The following is a 15,710-nucleotide window of genomic DNA, read 5'->3' as shown; positions in this document are numbered from 1 at the left end:
TGAATAGAGCACCAGCCCTGAAATCAGGAGGATGTGAGTTCAAATCTGGCCTCAGATACTTAACACTTCCTAGCTGTGTGACCCTGGGCAAGTCACTTAACCTTAATTGCCTCACAAATAACATAAAACAAAACATATACACACTCAAAACATGTTAGCTTAAAAAGGGCAAGGTCTCCCACTGCATCCAGGGGCATCTGCCATCCTCCTGATCTATATCTGGCCATTGGACCCAGATGGCTCTGAAGCAGAAAGTAAGGCAGGTGACTTTGAACAGCCCTCCCTCATTTAAATCCAGTTCACTCGCATGTCATGGCATGTACTCTTTGAGAATGAAGGACAAACAATAACATGCTTTTCCTAAAAAGCAAAAAGAGATTGGGGAAGGCTACCTGGGGAACTCTTGAGTGCCCAACTTTTTTGGATTAATTAGAGATGGTAGTCAATTAAGTGATTTTCTACAGAGCCATACTAAATTTGAGGAGCAAAGAGGAGAAATTGGGCTGAGATTTAATTCAACTCAGTTCAACAAATTCAGTATCAAGGAATATCTGAATGAAGATCTAGCTCAGTACAACTGCCTTCTTTTTACAAATGACTAAACTGAGATCCAGAGAAGGAAAGTGAGTCCTTTATGATCTTTTTTGACATTGTTTTATTGTTTCTTGACATTGTAAGGAGTCATTAGTTTATATTTGTTTAATTCTAATTTTTAAGGAATTATTTTCTTCAGTAAACTTTTGTATCTTTTTCCTCATTTGGTCAATTCTCCTTTTTAAAGATTTTTTTTCTTCAGTGCCTCTTTTATCATTAGGTCAATTCTGGTTTTAAAAAAAGGAATATTCTTTAATTTATTTTCTACCTCTTATCAAGTTGCTAATTTTCTTTTCATAATTTTCTGACATCACTTTAATTTCTTTCCTCAATATTCTTTCTATTATTCTTTTCTGTTTCTTTAATTCTTTTAGAAATTCTTGTTAGGCTTAAGTCCAATTAACATTTGTCTTTGTTTATAGATGTTTTTATATTGTTTCCTTCTGAATTAAAGTCTTTTCCCACTGTAATAGCTTTTTATGGTCAAACTTTAAAATTTTTTGGTTATTGTTGTTTGCTCATTTTTCCAGTCTATTTTTTGACTTTGAACTTTATGTTAAAATTGGGCTCTGCTCACTTTGGGATGGAGAGGCACTATCTTAAACTTCAGGATTTTTTGTGCTGCTATTTTCAGAGGTATCTCTGAGGGTTTGAAAAATTTTGGTGCTTCCAAGTATGGTCCAGGGAAAGGTATACTTATCGCTCTCCTGATCAGTGCTCTGGTCTTTACCACCCCTGCAGCCATAAGTGATAGTGCTCCCCTTGGCAATGGAAGTGATATCAGACCTCCTTATCTCTTATGAGTGAACACAAGTACTCTTCTCCACATGTAATTGTAACCCAGAACTGTGTATATAGGCAATAGAGTTATGACTCAGCATAATCAGCTAAATCAGTGCCAGCAAAGGCACCAGTTATGCCCCAGTTTATGTACAGAATGCCCCCATAGCTGCCACTGTCATTGTGGCCTCCAAGGCTCATAGCCCACAGCTGGTGTTGCTGTTGAGCTTTGGGTCAGTCCCCATCCTGGTGTCATGGACTTTTTCTGCTGATCTCCTAAATTATCTTAGACTAGAAAAAAATCTTACTCCAAACTTGTTGGCTTTGCTGCTCCAAATTCAATTTGAGGAAATAATTTAAAGTTATTAAGAGGGGAATTCTGGGAGAGTTGAGCTGGATGGCTGCTTGTACTCCACCATCTTGACTCTGTCACCTAGATTAGATGATCTCTAAAGTTGTTTCTAAGTTCTGATGTTCTGTATTTTGAAGTCCCATTGAACCAGAGCTTCTTTGTGTCATGACCACCTTGGATAATCTGATGAGGGGTTCAGAGATCTCTCCTCAGAATCATGTTTTTAAATGCATAAATGGATAAAATAAAATCTACAGGGTTTTAGAGGAAGACAACTTATACAGGAGCTTCCAAAAATCTTAGTACATTTTTAAGTTCTAGTATTACAGCCATCAAAATATTTAATTAAAAAAGTTCTCAGACCTAGATTACAGATATTTTGTGTTCCAATTTCTCCCATCACTGACATTATTCTAATATTTTATGTTTTAAGGTGCCTCCCAGTTCTAGCATTCTGTGTTCCGGTGCTGCTTCCAGCTCTGACATTTGATGACTCGGTGAGCACAGTGAGTTTGGCTTTCATTCCTCTCAGTAGTAAGCCTCTCAGTAGTAAGGCTCTCTTTGTTCAGATCTTCACATTCCCCAACTCATCAAGCGGTTCAGCAAAATATGGCCAATTTTGGTCTCTTACTGTCTGATCGGCCCCTCTATCTGTGCAGTCTCGCCAAAGTCATATGTCATTGGGGACTCAGTATTTTCGAGTGCAATTTCTCTGGCAGGAAAACTGCAGCCAATCAATCCTATTCAGTGGCAGGAGTGGCGGAGATATTAGTGTAAGTGCAGCCCATCTCAAAATCACATTCTCTGTGCCCCTCAACTGCTGGCATTTAGACAAGGGGGAGGAAGTTGTTGACCTAGTGACAATGGAAAGACAAAATGGAGATTCATAGGTGCAGAAAATGCTGCAGCTGGAAGGGACCTGGACACTATATAATCCAACTCTTTCATTTTACAACAGGAGAAACTGAGGTCCAGAGAGGAGGGGTAGCTTGCCAGAGTTGATGGGTGAGTAATTCAGGGCTAAGACATTAGTGTCTTTGGAGAAGAATAAGGAATAATGGCTCAAAGAAAGAAACATGATGAAGTCATTTCTTTCCTTTAAATTTCCTCACTTGCTCAGTTCCAGGATTTTAAACTCTCTCTCTGGACTCTCCTGAATCAGAAAGTAACTTTCAATTAAATATACCAAGCAATTAAAAAATTTCTTTTATTTACAGGACACTGTTTATAGAAAGGAGCAAACAAATAAAAATGAAAATATCATTTTCTCTCAAGGAGCTTACATTGTGAGCAAAGAGCATGTGCACAAATCATAGACTCTTAAATGTAGGGTTGGAATGGAATTTAAAGGTCATTTACTCCAACATCCTCAGGCCTTGAGAGATTAAATGATTTACCCAAGATTATACAGGTAGCAGGGCTGGAATTTGAATCTGAGACCTTTGCTTGGAATCCAGAGCCCTCCCTACTATATCTCTCCAATAAAGGTCCCTAAAGTCTCAGGAAGAAGAGACATAAAAGTTGTAGAACTCGCTAATCCAAGCACAATGTTGATCTTCATATAAAAGCTTTTAGAGAATATTTTCTTTAAGAGTCTTTGAGCCCAAGATGTGGGCACTTCTGCTTCCCCAATTAACTCACCTAGAAGAGAGACTATCGCTCCATGAATCTCCACATTTGGAATCAGTGTTTTTCAATTGGATGTTAAACATCACATTTATCAAAAACTGCTTATCAGCCATATGCCCCAAATTTAAGCTTCAGGTAAAACGTTAAGCCTCCGAGGTCCCAATATTGATTCTGCCAGATTATCCCTTTCCCCCCAACAGGGCCCAGTTGGAGATTGTAGAGCTTTAAGTTTTGCAAAGTGATTTCCATAATTTTATCTCATTTGGCCTTCATGAGAACCATATGAGGGAGGTGCTATTGTTATCTCCATTTTGTAGATGGGGAAACCAATGCTAGGTGAAGTTAAATAATTTCTCTGAAGTCACACTGCTAATAAGTATCTGAGGAAGGATTTGAATTCAGGGCTTCCTGAGCCCAAGTCCCCATATATTTTATTATATCCCCATACTGCTTATCTGATCTAACAGAGTGGCTGAGAATTAGAAGGATGAAATTATTTAAAGTCCCATAGTCCCAATTAAAATTTTACTTCTTTCAGGAAATACCCTCCTTCTGTTAATTATGTCCTATTTATCTTTTATTTAGTTTGTTTTGTATATATTTGCATGTTGTCTCTCTCCTTAGATTGTAAACTCTTTGAGGGCAAGGCCTGTCTTTTGCAGCTTTTTGTATTTCTAGTGCCTAACACTTAGTAGATACTTAAGAATTATTGATTAATAATTACAATTATTTGTAATTACCAATTTGATTAAATTGGTCCCATTCTCCGTCCCATTCTTACGTGCACATCATAGCCACTTCTAGCCTAATGTACCACTAGGTTATGTATCCCAAACTCTTCTCATGGTCCTTCATCTATGTATGTTCTTCTCCTTGTCCTCTCCTACCTAAAATGTGTTATCCCCTCCTCCTATCTGGTCTGCCAGTTCTCCCAGAATGGCCTTACTCCTGGACTTCTCTTAGCTTAGAGCATCTCCCTTCCAATAGCTCTTCCTAAAAATTCTCCCCGTACAAGTCCTCAGCCTGCCCTCCCTAATCTCCCTTCCCCTGTGACCCTCAGGAGCATCACCCCCAAGACTTCCTAAGGCCTTTGCCGCCCCATGCTTGCTGCCCTGGCCACCAGATCATCTCCATTACTGTTGTTTTGTTTTGTTTGGCTTCAAGGGGCAGAACTTAGTCCAAAAGGCAGAACTGGCCACAAATGTCATATTGTGTGAATTTTGACTGGCTGTAAGGAAACCTTATTAACAGTTAGAACCACCATCCACAAGTGGACTAGGAGGCTTCAGGATTGTGAGCTTACAGCAAAGGCTGGGGGACTATTTGTCTGATCTGTTACAGAGGGTGTTTTCATTCACGTAGGAGCTGGAGTGGAGGGCCCCTGAGTTCCCTTCCCATTCTGGCATTCTGGTATTCTGTTCCTGTTCCTGGATCTCAGGCAGCCTGTCAAGATCTGGAGGCTCTGACAGCAGAGCATCTGACTTCCATCCTTCTCCCAGAAAAGCCAGATCATCTTGCTGTCCCCAGGGCATCCCTGTTGTTCTCTATAGACATCCAAACACCGTCCCGCAGCTTGGCACTGGCTGCTAGGTGGTAGGAAGGGCTTTAAAATTCAAGCAAGAGAGTTAGAGTTCATCAAGCATTCCCATTAAGACCAGTTTTCTTCTCTGCTATGGTTGTTTCCCCGCCAAGGAAAAGTGGATTGGAAAGACAGTGCTAATGTAATTTGCCAGTCTGAATAGAGATCAGACAGTAAAGAATGGTAATGAAGCCATGGGAACAAATCATTCACATCCTCTGCAACACAGGCCTCTTTACATCATGATTGCTTTCTCCACATTTGGAACTGATTAAGGCAGAATGATAGCAGTTAATTATCTTTTCTTTCTTGCTTGCAAAAGGCGTGCTTCCCTGGCTGGGCTGCAGGCACTGCGGGTGTTTGTAAATGGCCAAATTAAATTAAGGAAAGGGAAGATCAGGAACATTCGGTTGCTCTCGGAGTAACCTGGGGAGAGAAGAGAGAATGTGGCTATGGCATCCGATTACGTGGGGAGTGTGGTCATTTGATGCAGTGGAACTAAGCAGTCATTCATGGAGAACTTAAAATGGGGATGAGGCAAACAGAGCTGATGCCAGAGGCAAGAAAACCTGGGTTCAGGTCTGAGCTCTGCATATGATGGATGTGTGACTGTGGGCAAGTCCCTTTGCCCGAGATCAAGGTTGTAGGTCCTATCTACACTGAAAGGAGGAGTTTCTTCACTCTAAGGTAATCACAAATCCAATCCAAGGAACAAAACTGAGTAAGAGGCAGATTAATGTACTGGGTCATATGCTGAGCCAGGAACCAGGAAGATCTGAATTCCAGTTCATCCTGTGACTTATAATTATTATGTAAGTGTGGGGAAAACCATTTGCCCTCTATGTATCTTAGACCACTCTTGGACTTATCTATTGAGTCATAACTAGATTTTGATTGGCTTTTACATAGGGAGATCCTTAAGATGATGAGATTACAGACTCACCTTCTATTCATTTATATGTGAGACACATTGACCTTATATAGAATATTTTTCAATGAATATGTGCTCATCAGTGTTACATAGGCAGGTGTGAGACTATGCTGGTTATTATACAAGGAATTATAGCTTTTTATTTTCAAAATATATACATGGATAATTTTTGACATTCACCCCTACAAATCCTTCTGTACTAATTTTTGGTTGGTAAGTGATTCAATATTTGTTAAATATGTGCAATTCCTCTATACATATTTCCACAAATATCATGCCGCTGCACAAGAAAAACCAGATTTAAAAGGGAAAAAATGAGAAAGAAAACAAAATGCAAGTAAACAACAACAAAAAGAGTGAAAATACTATATTGTGGTCCACTGTCCTCTCTGTGGTTGCAGATGGCTTTCTTCATCACAAGACCATTGGAACTGGTCTGAATCACTTCACTGTTGATGAGAGCCATGTCCATCAGAAATGATCATTATATAATCTTACTGTTGCCTATACAATAATCTCCTGGTTCTGCTCATTTCATTTAGCATCAGTCTCTCCAGGCTTCTCTGAAATTATCTGGCTGCTCATTTCTTATAGAACAATAATGTTCCATAACATTCATATACCATAACTTGTTTAGCCATTCTTTACCTGATAGGCATCCAGTTTCTTGCCACTAAAAGAAGGGCTGCCACAAATATTTTTTGCACACGTGGGTCTCTTTCCCTCCTTCACAATCTCTTTGGGATGTAAGCCCAGTAGAAACACTGCTGGATCAAAGGGTATGTACAGTTTGAGAACCTTTTGAGCATAATTCCAAATTGCTCTCCAGAATGGTTGAATCAGTTCACAACTTCACCAACAATGTATTAGTGTTTCAGTTTTCCCACATCCCCTCCAACATTTGTACATTGTCTTTTGCTGTCATCTTAGCCAATCTGAGAGGTGTGTAGTGGGACTTCAGAGTTGTCTTAATTTGCATCTCTCTGATCAAAAATGATTTAGAGCATCTTTTCATATGACTAGAAATGTTTTTAATTTGGGAAGTGCACTTATTGACCTAACTTAGCGAACATGGTTATTACTAAGTAATAAATATTCCGTAATAAGAAAGTGTTGTTCAGTCATTTCATAGATGCTTTGTGATTCCTTGTTGATTTTTCTGGGGGGCAGATGCTAAAGTGACTTGCCATTTCTTCTCCAGTTCATTTTACAGACGAGGAAAACAAGGCAAACAGGTTTAAGGGACTTGCCTAAGAGTCACAAAGACAGTAAGTATCTGAGTCTAGATTTGAAATCAGAAAGATAAGTCTTCCTGACTCAAGATCCAGTTCTCTATCTATTGCAGTACCTAGTGTAGTAAATAAATAATAAGCACAAAATGTTAAGTAATTTTAGTAGTACTAATGTACTAGCTAGGGGTAGAGAGCAATGTGTTAACTGATGTTCCTTTCTGCTTTTAGCTAATGTGATCATACAATCTTATACTTGGACAATTGTAAAGGATCTCAATCATCTTATTAAATTTCTACACAAAGGAACTCCCCGCCATAATATACTTAGTCTTTTTTTCTGGGGGGGGAGGCAATTTGGGTTAAGTGACATGCCCAGGGTCACATAACAAGGAAATGTTAAGTGTCTAAGGCCATATTTGAATTCAGGTCTTTCTGACTCCAGGACTGGTGCTCTGTCCACTGTGCCATCTAGCTTCCCCACACCATAATATATTTGACAGGTGATGGGCCACTCTCTGCCTGACCACCTCCTGAAGAAGCCTCATTCCTCTTTGAGACAGACCCAATTATTAGAAAGGTTTTCCCAACATCAAACTTTAATTTGTCTCTTGGCAACTGCTCTACCTGCAGCTCTTGCTTCTGCTTTTGGGGACCAGAAAGACCAAGACTAATCCCTTCTCCACATGACATCCCAACAAGTACTCAAATACAGCTATCAAGTTCAGCCCCCTGCTCTGTAAGTGAAATGTTCCTAGTTCCTTCAATTCATCTCCATGTGGCAGGCACTCAAGGCCCTTCATCCTTGGCCTCTGCTAGTTGTTTTCAAGGCTTCTCAGAATTTTTCTTAATCTGTAAAACCCAGATGAAGTCGGTCTGATAGGGACATAGTGCTGAGAGTCTTTAGTGCATTAGACTCTGGCATCTCCTGAATAGAAAGACAGGTACAAAGAAGGTCTTGGAATGAACAAACCTGAAAATTCTCTGGCTATATAAAGAGCCTTAAGGCATGCCTTTGATGTTCCAGATTCAGGCTGTTTAGAGTAGCAGAACAAACTCTGACTCCTGAGTTCTGGACGAAGGATAGAAGGGGGTTTCATTAATACAGACTACGTGAGGGCTGGGAATGTGCATTGTTGAATCAGGGTACACAGGGTAAGAGTTGAGGTGCAGCCCATGTTCAGTCCGCAGTTTGGGAGTAACTAAAGGAGAAGCTTTGCTTCTGGATTTCAGGAGCATAGGAAGGGTTCACTGGGGCTAGTCAACATCTCAGCATTCTCATGGAGCTTTGTGTCCTGATATAGCATCTCCATTGGGTTCTGGAGCCCTTACATCTAGTGTTGTCAGCATTTGGAGAGCAGAGAGGAGACATATTGGCAGAATGCTAAACCTCCAAATCAATGTATCAAGTAGTTATTGAGGGCCTACTATGGTTCAGGTGCTGTGCTTGATACTGTGGATGCCAAGATAAACATCCAATGACTCCTGTCCTCAAGAGGGAAATCATATATTAAGAATATATTCAATGTTGTCGAAATAAAGAAATACAAGGGATGACATGAACAGGGAAGGCAGAAGTCAGGCAAAGCACCATGTTGGTATCATAAAGAGAATACTGAAGGAATAAGAGATGTGGTATCCGGGCACCGGGGAAAAGGGATGCAAAGGCATGAAAGTGGGAGATGTCACGGGTGAGGAAGGAGAAGATCCGCTTGTCTGGACTGCAGAGGGACGGATTCTAAGTTTGGGAAGGGAAGGGGGAGATGTATCCCACAAAATGCATCGCACAAAGATCCCAGGAATGTATTTCCCATAAAGGGAGCTATGTATGTATGAGTTTGGGGTCAGACCGAAGGGCATTAGAAATGAGTCACAGGAGTTTCTTTTTGATCGCAGAAGTCATTGGAGCTTATTGAGTAGGGGAGTGATGTGGTCAGAGCTACACTTTAGGAAAATCTGCTTTGGTAGTTGGTGGAGAGTGGATTGCAGTGGAGACAGCCTTGAGACAGGTCTTTATTCTGAGAAAGAGACTATCTTGGGTGACTTGGTCTTGGGCAGAGAAAGAAGACCCAGTGTTTGGAAAGCTCTTGGGCTTGTCTGTGGTGTTGGACTGGGGAAAGCATATTCACCACGGGAAGCCCGTGTACTGGTGTCCTGTGAGGGGGTGTTTGCTTACCAGTGAGCAATGGTTCTGTTTATCCGGATGCTGCCTGGTGAGTGTGTCCATTGAAGCCCACAGGGATGACGCTCCCCAGTGCATTTTGGGAGTATACTCATTAATGTAAAATGGTGATGGTGAGGGTGTTCATTAGCATCTGCAGGCCCATGCTCATTGATCTCTAGAGGAGGATTGCGCTTCTCATCAGAAAAACAAAAAAGCACAGAATCCACAATGCTGGCTATTTTGCTTTCCTCTGGGCCCAGATACTGAGGGATCCTAAACCTGCTTGAGATTCCAGGGGAGAAGGCGGGGCATCTGTTATCTCCAAAGGCTCTTCGTGACCTGGACTTCAGATCCAGAGAGCTGAGGGACCACTTTGCGGGGCCCAGAAAGCAATTTGTAAGCAACAAAAGGATGCATTAGAGAGAGAGCTGAGCAGGCTGAGCAGGTGGGGATTGGGGCTGGGGAAAGAAAGGGAAAGGAACCACAGTGAATGGAGAGCAATTTCCAAAGCAAACCGGTTCTGCAGAGAAATTGGGCTTCGGTCTGGGGCCAATGATCTCCAATCAAGTGAAGGAATGATTAGAGATGTATGTGGGTTTTGACTGGGCCTGGCAAAGTTGCTGCCCAAAGCCGGATGCCCGAGGCTGACAATGAGACTCCTACATGATCAGCCTCCTGCTTCTTTCCCACTCCTGGAGCAGAGTTGAGGAGGCCTAAGAAAACCATGTGGGAGTGAACATGGCAGATTCCCTTGACTAAAGTCCCTTCCAGCTCTGGGACTCTGATGCTTTAATAGCCACTTACATTCCCGAATTTAGGTCTGTTGGTGTTTTGGAAGGTCATTTAGTCCATCTCCCTGCCTGAGGCAGGCCCAGTGTGCCCAACCTTGATCTTTCCCTGCACTTTTTAGGTAGCCCCTTGAACTTCTCTCCTTTCTTCTCCTCCCTTCTCTGCCCAGTACTTAGGACAATGCTGTGCACAGAATTGGTGTTTAATAAATGCTCGTTGAATTAAATAGATTTAAAGGGCCTGTTTCTCCCTGGCCACCCACACCTTCTTGTCACACTGAGATATTGCTTTTATGGGATGGGTTGGGCCTGAGCTTGTTTTGTAAAAATGGATTTTTTATAGATATGAAAATTGGCAATTGGCCCTGGGAGTTTTACAGAAAATAATATTCTATTCTATGTGATTAATGATGAGAGCAAACACACGACAGTATTGCTCCTTCCCCGCCTCTCCCCATTAAGGCATCAGGATCCCCATACTTGATACAAATACCAATCACCAGCACATACCAAGTCTTCTTCCCTGACTCTGGCTTGAGAAGCTTTGCTATGTGGATGGGGGGCTTAACAGACTTTGGGGGAGCCTTTCCTGATTCCTCCTCCTCCCCCTTCCCCATCCTCAATGCTTTCCCCTTTCCTCAACACTCATCTATCTTGTATGCAACATGGAAAATATGGGAATTTGTTTTGCTTAACTATGCATCTTTTTACCAGGGTATTATTTGTCTCTTTTTCTCTTCCCTCTTAAACTGGGCAGAGTGGGGTTGGAAGAAAACAAAACAAATACATCTTAATTAAAAAATAAAATGAAAGAAAAATACCTCATGTGTCTAGTTATTTACACGCTCTCTTCCCATTAGAATGACAGTTTCTGGAGAACGTGGATGGTGTTTTCGGTCATCCCATCATGTAGCAAGGTGCTGGGCACCATAGGCAATGCTTAATGAATGTTTGTTGACTGACCAATTGATGCCGAAGTTCAAATTTTGCCCCATGACTTTGGGGCAAGACTCTTTGAGTAGAATCTCTTTGAGAATCAGGTTCCCCATTGGTAAAATGTAAATGAATGAATTCTTATCAAATGAAGAATTCTTCAGGTGGGAAAGATAATGGAGACTCTAATTCCCATTTTATAGGTGTGGAAATTGAATGTCCAAGAGTGGAATTGGAACATAGTATATGTCTGTGTATATGTACAAAAACAAACATATTTATACACACATACACACACATGCACACACATATGGCATACAACAACCCACATTTATATACTCCTGTACCTATACATATACACATGTGTGTGCATATACATGTATGCATGTATACACATATATGTATTTATGCAAAATCAGTGTCATTGGTTGCTAGAAATAGACAGGACCTTAGTAATTATTTGTTCCAATTAATTTCTTTATTTGCCAGAGGAGGGAATGAGGCCCTGGAACTGCTGAATGATTCCCATGGCCATGGTAAGTTAGAAATAGACCTGGAATTTGAACCCAAGTTTTTGACTGCTTTGGTATTCTTTCCATTACATCACTCTGCCTGCAATGTGTCACCTTGACTGATGACAAATGGAAAAACTAGACAGAAAAAGGAAAAGGTCTGCAGCACAACCTTAGTAATAATAGCATTTAATGTTTGTAAAACAGTTTATACATATTCTCTTATTTGCTCTTTGAAAAACAAACTTTGTGTGAGGTAGGTACTGTTATTATTCTCATTTTACAAATCAGGAAACTGAGGCTGGGAAAATTTAAATGACTTGCCTAGGATCACCCAGCAAGGGAATATCTGAAGCAGGATTTGAACTCATGCACATTCCGACTTCAAGGCTCTGTCCATTGCAGTACCACACCAAATGTGACTAAGAATACTGTTATTCTTTGTGCATGAATGTTCAGTCTCAAGCCCACTCAGCATTCTGGAGCAACTTCTTGTTTCAAAGTTGTTTTGTAAATTTGAATATTTTGTTGTTGTTGTTAAGTTATTTAGCTGGATTCAACTCTTTGTGACCCTCTGGTCCATAGCCATTCATAGGATTTTCTTGGCAAAGATTCTGGAGTGTTTCCTCATTTCTTTTTCCAGTTCATTTGACAGGTGAAGAAACTGAGGAATATAAGAGTAAGTGACTTGTCCATGGTCATGCTAGTAAAAGGCTGAGACTGGATTTGAATTCTGGTTTTCCTGACTTCAGACCTAGTACTCCATCCATTTAGTCACCTAGCTACCAAACTTAAATGTTCTTTTATTGTAAAACTGATGAAATATTTACTAACCTTGTGACCTCAAGTAAGTCCCCTATAACTCTGTGAGCTATATATAGTCTCTTCATTTGTAAAATGGCAAAATAGCAAGGTCATCCATACCCTTCCTAGGAGCTTTAGGATTGGTGTAAGGACCAAATGAGATAATATATAAATATATAAGTATAAATAATTATAGAATTATTTAATGTAAATATATATTCTATTTTACCTTATACCTATTGATATTTTGTTTATCTTATGTTACTAATAATTATGAGTATATAATATTTTATATTTACATTGTTAAATATAATGCTATATTATATATACATAATATGATAATGATAGCAGGTGTTCATTTAAATCTAGTACAATCTTGTGAAGTAAGTACTATATTGATAATTCCCATTTAAGAACCAGATGAGTAAACTGAGGCTCAGAGAAGATAATTGCCTTGCCACTGAATTATATAACTAGAATGAATCACAGACAGAATTTGAACCTTGGTCTTGCTGACTTCACACTGCTTCTTAGCTAAAGAACTTTATAACTATAGACTCATGAATATTGAGTTCTGTTCCCAGTGAAAGTTTCCGGACCAAGTGCCAATTTCCACATGGACCAAAAAAAAAAAAAAATCCACTTCTCAGTCCCAGCCCAGCCTACCCAAGCCATATTTCAGCATGACAAGAAGGTGTGAGTGACTAGGGAGGAGATCACAGACTACTGTCCTTTCCCTTCTTAATGAGTGGGGCTTTATGAGTTGCTGTGGCTGACATCAGCTGGTGATCCAAAACAGGTGAGAAGCCCTTCAGTATTTTCCAGGGCTGGACTTCGTTAGTAGGCACATAATCTCATAGTTAGATCTTTCCAGCATGGTTTCATCTGTTCCCAAATCGGGTGATCACGGAATATAGAGCAGGAAGGGACGTCGGAGGTCATTGAATCCAAACTTCTCATTTCCCAGGTAAAGAAATAGAAGTTCAGAGAAATAAAGTGATTTGCTTGAGGTCACACAGGTAGAAATCAGTGGCAGAGTGGACTTTGGACGAGGGCCTTCTGATTGTAGATTTGAAAGTAATTAAAAATCTGAAATGTACTCCCCAAATAAAGATCAATAATAACTTCCAGAAGCTACAGTTGGTTCTGAAAGACTAGGCTGGGCTGATTGGTGATGGAAGTGTCAATCTCACACATTGCCTCTGGAACTCTAGGTTTGATTGACAGATATACAATCTCTCACAGTGCTGTATCCAATGAATCTTTTCTCCTCTGTGTCTGCTGTTTCAGATGAGCTGTCTGCATTTGGTACAGAAGGCTGATTCCCTCCTTCCAGGTTAGACTCCTGGTTTCCCCTAGGGGATTCCTTGAGGGTATTGACTTCCATATAGCAGCAAACTTGTTGACACTTAAATCTCTGGACTTTCCTCCTAGAAGGATGACTCACAACTCATAGTCTCAGAAAGTTGTTGGAGGCCTGGAGAGATTAACATTTTGGGTAAGGGGCAGATGTGGGTCTTCAATCTAAACAAACTCCTTGACCCCAAGTTTAACTCAATATCCACTAAATTCTATTCTTTGGATATTTCAGAAATTGCTTCGGAATATTCCATGTTCTTCTACCTTTTCCCTTTAATAATTTATTCACTTAATATTCTTTCACTCAGTTAAAATTTTGAATTGAAGTTATGGTAACTATGAGGAGTTTAAAATTATCCAAATTACAATAAAAGAAACTGAGCAGAGTTCTGAGACAATGGTACTTTATTAAAGGTTCTATGGTTCCCTTTAATGAAGTGGATGTTAGATCTTCCTCATAATCTGAGATGTTCTTAGTCCCTAGGATCTTATTTTTATAAGATTTGATGCCCAAATATGGAAAAAGATGCATGGTAAGATATAGAATCTCATTGGTTGGTGGGCCTTGCTCTTGAGGGTCAAAAAGACACAGATTGGATGAAACGTGGGGCATCTCCACTGGCTAAGTAGTCATAAGATGGTCACGTGTTCACATTGGAAAAGAGAGAATGTTCTAAAGTATAAAAATAAGGTGGGGGGCTTTCCTTGTAATTGAATCCACCATGCTGGGCTTGTTCACCATGACAAAGTACAAAAGGATGGGGGAACCTTAAGCAAGTGAATTTTGAATCCTCAGTTCACAGCTTTGGATCAAATATGCAGAACTTATAATCACCATCCTTATGGAATCATGTCAAACTGATTAATACTAATTGGAATAAAGTTGGGGTCCTGATGAATCATATCTTACAGCCATAGTAGCTACTATATGGGATTCCTTGGTCATTCTCCCTAATTTCTTAAAGTCATTTTCCACCTAATTTCTTAATTTCCACCTCTGATTTGACACTTTGTTCCCTTCTCAACTTCTGCCTTTATTTTGAAGAGTTTTGGGGTTAATATTGATGAAGTTGTTTATGCAAGTCCCATAACTTCTCATATTTTCATCTTGCTTACATCTCATGACCTACTTCTTCATACAATTTTGGCCACAGATGGCGACGGTCACCGACTCACATAAATGTTCCATTTCCCTAATTAGAAACTTGTAGCTTCCCCTATTTAATCTTCTATAATTTTACCTTTCCCTAGATTTCACTCCTTCAACACCTGTTCTTTGCTCTCATCAAAACCTTCTTTTTCTTTCCTTTTTAAGTGCTTTCTCCAACTTAATTTTCCTTCCTTTCCAATCTCACTCCAAGAGTTAGCCATTTCATCTTCTCAGCCCTATCCTTTGTCCTGATAGAACTTTTTTTTGCCAAACTTCAGTCCAAAATTATTCTCACTTCCTTCCTTCTTCTCTCCTACGCACAGGCTTCTAAAAGTAGCTAGATGAATTTCATAACCATGATGCTTGGGTACATTACAAATTCTGAATTCAACCTCAACTCTTTGGCAAGGTCGTCTCTTTATTCCTCCCTTGTTGAGTCCTTATCTCAGGCTCTTCAAATGCTATTCTAAACCATCTATTATAAAGTGCTTTGAGATTTGCCAAATGCCTTACAAATATTATCTTCATTTATCCTCAACAACCCTGGGAAGCTATAATAATCCTGTTATTAAACCTCAATTTACAGATGGAAAAAATGAGGTAGATAGGGGCTAAATACCCAGAATCACACAGATGCTAAGGTTAGATTTGAACTTCAGATCTGGTATCCTAATCACTGGACCACTAAACTTCTTAAAAGCACTTGCTTACCAAGGTTGATATGAAGATCAAATAAAGTAAAATATTTCAAATATTTTGCGAACCTTAAAGTGCCATGTAAAAGTTAACTCTCATTGGGGGCAACTAGGTGGTGCAGTGGATAGAGCACCAGGAAGTCAGGAGGACCTGAGTTCAAATATGGTCTCGGATGCTTAATACTTCCTGGCTGTGTGACCCTGGGCAAGT

Source organism: Antechinus flavipes, chromosome 3, assembly GCF_016432865.1.
Source record: "Antechinus flavipes isolate AdamAnt ecotype Samford, QLD, Australia chromosome 3, AdamAnt_v2, whole genome shotgun sequence".
NCBI classification, from domain to species: Eukaryota; Metazoa; Chordata; class Mammalia; order Dasyuromorphia; family Dasyuridae; genus Antechinus; species Antechinus flavipes.
This window is presented reverse-complemented; position numbering follows the sequence as displayed.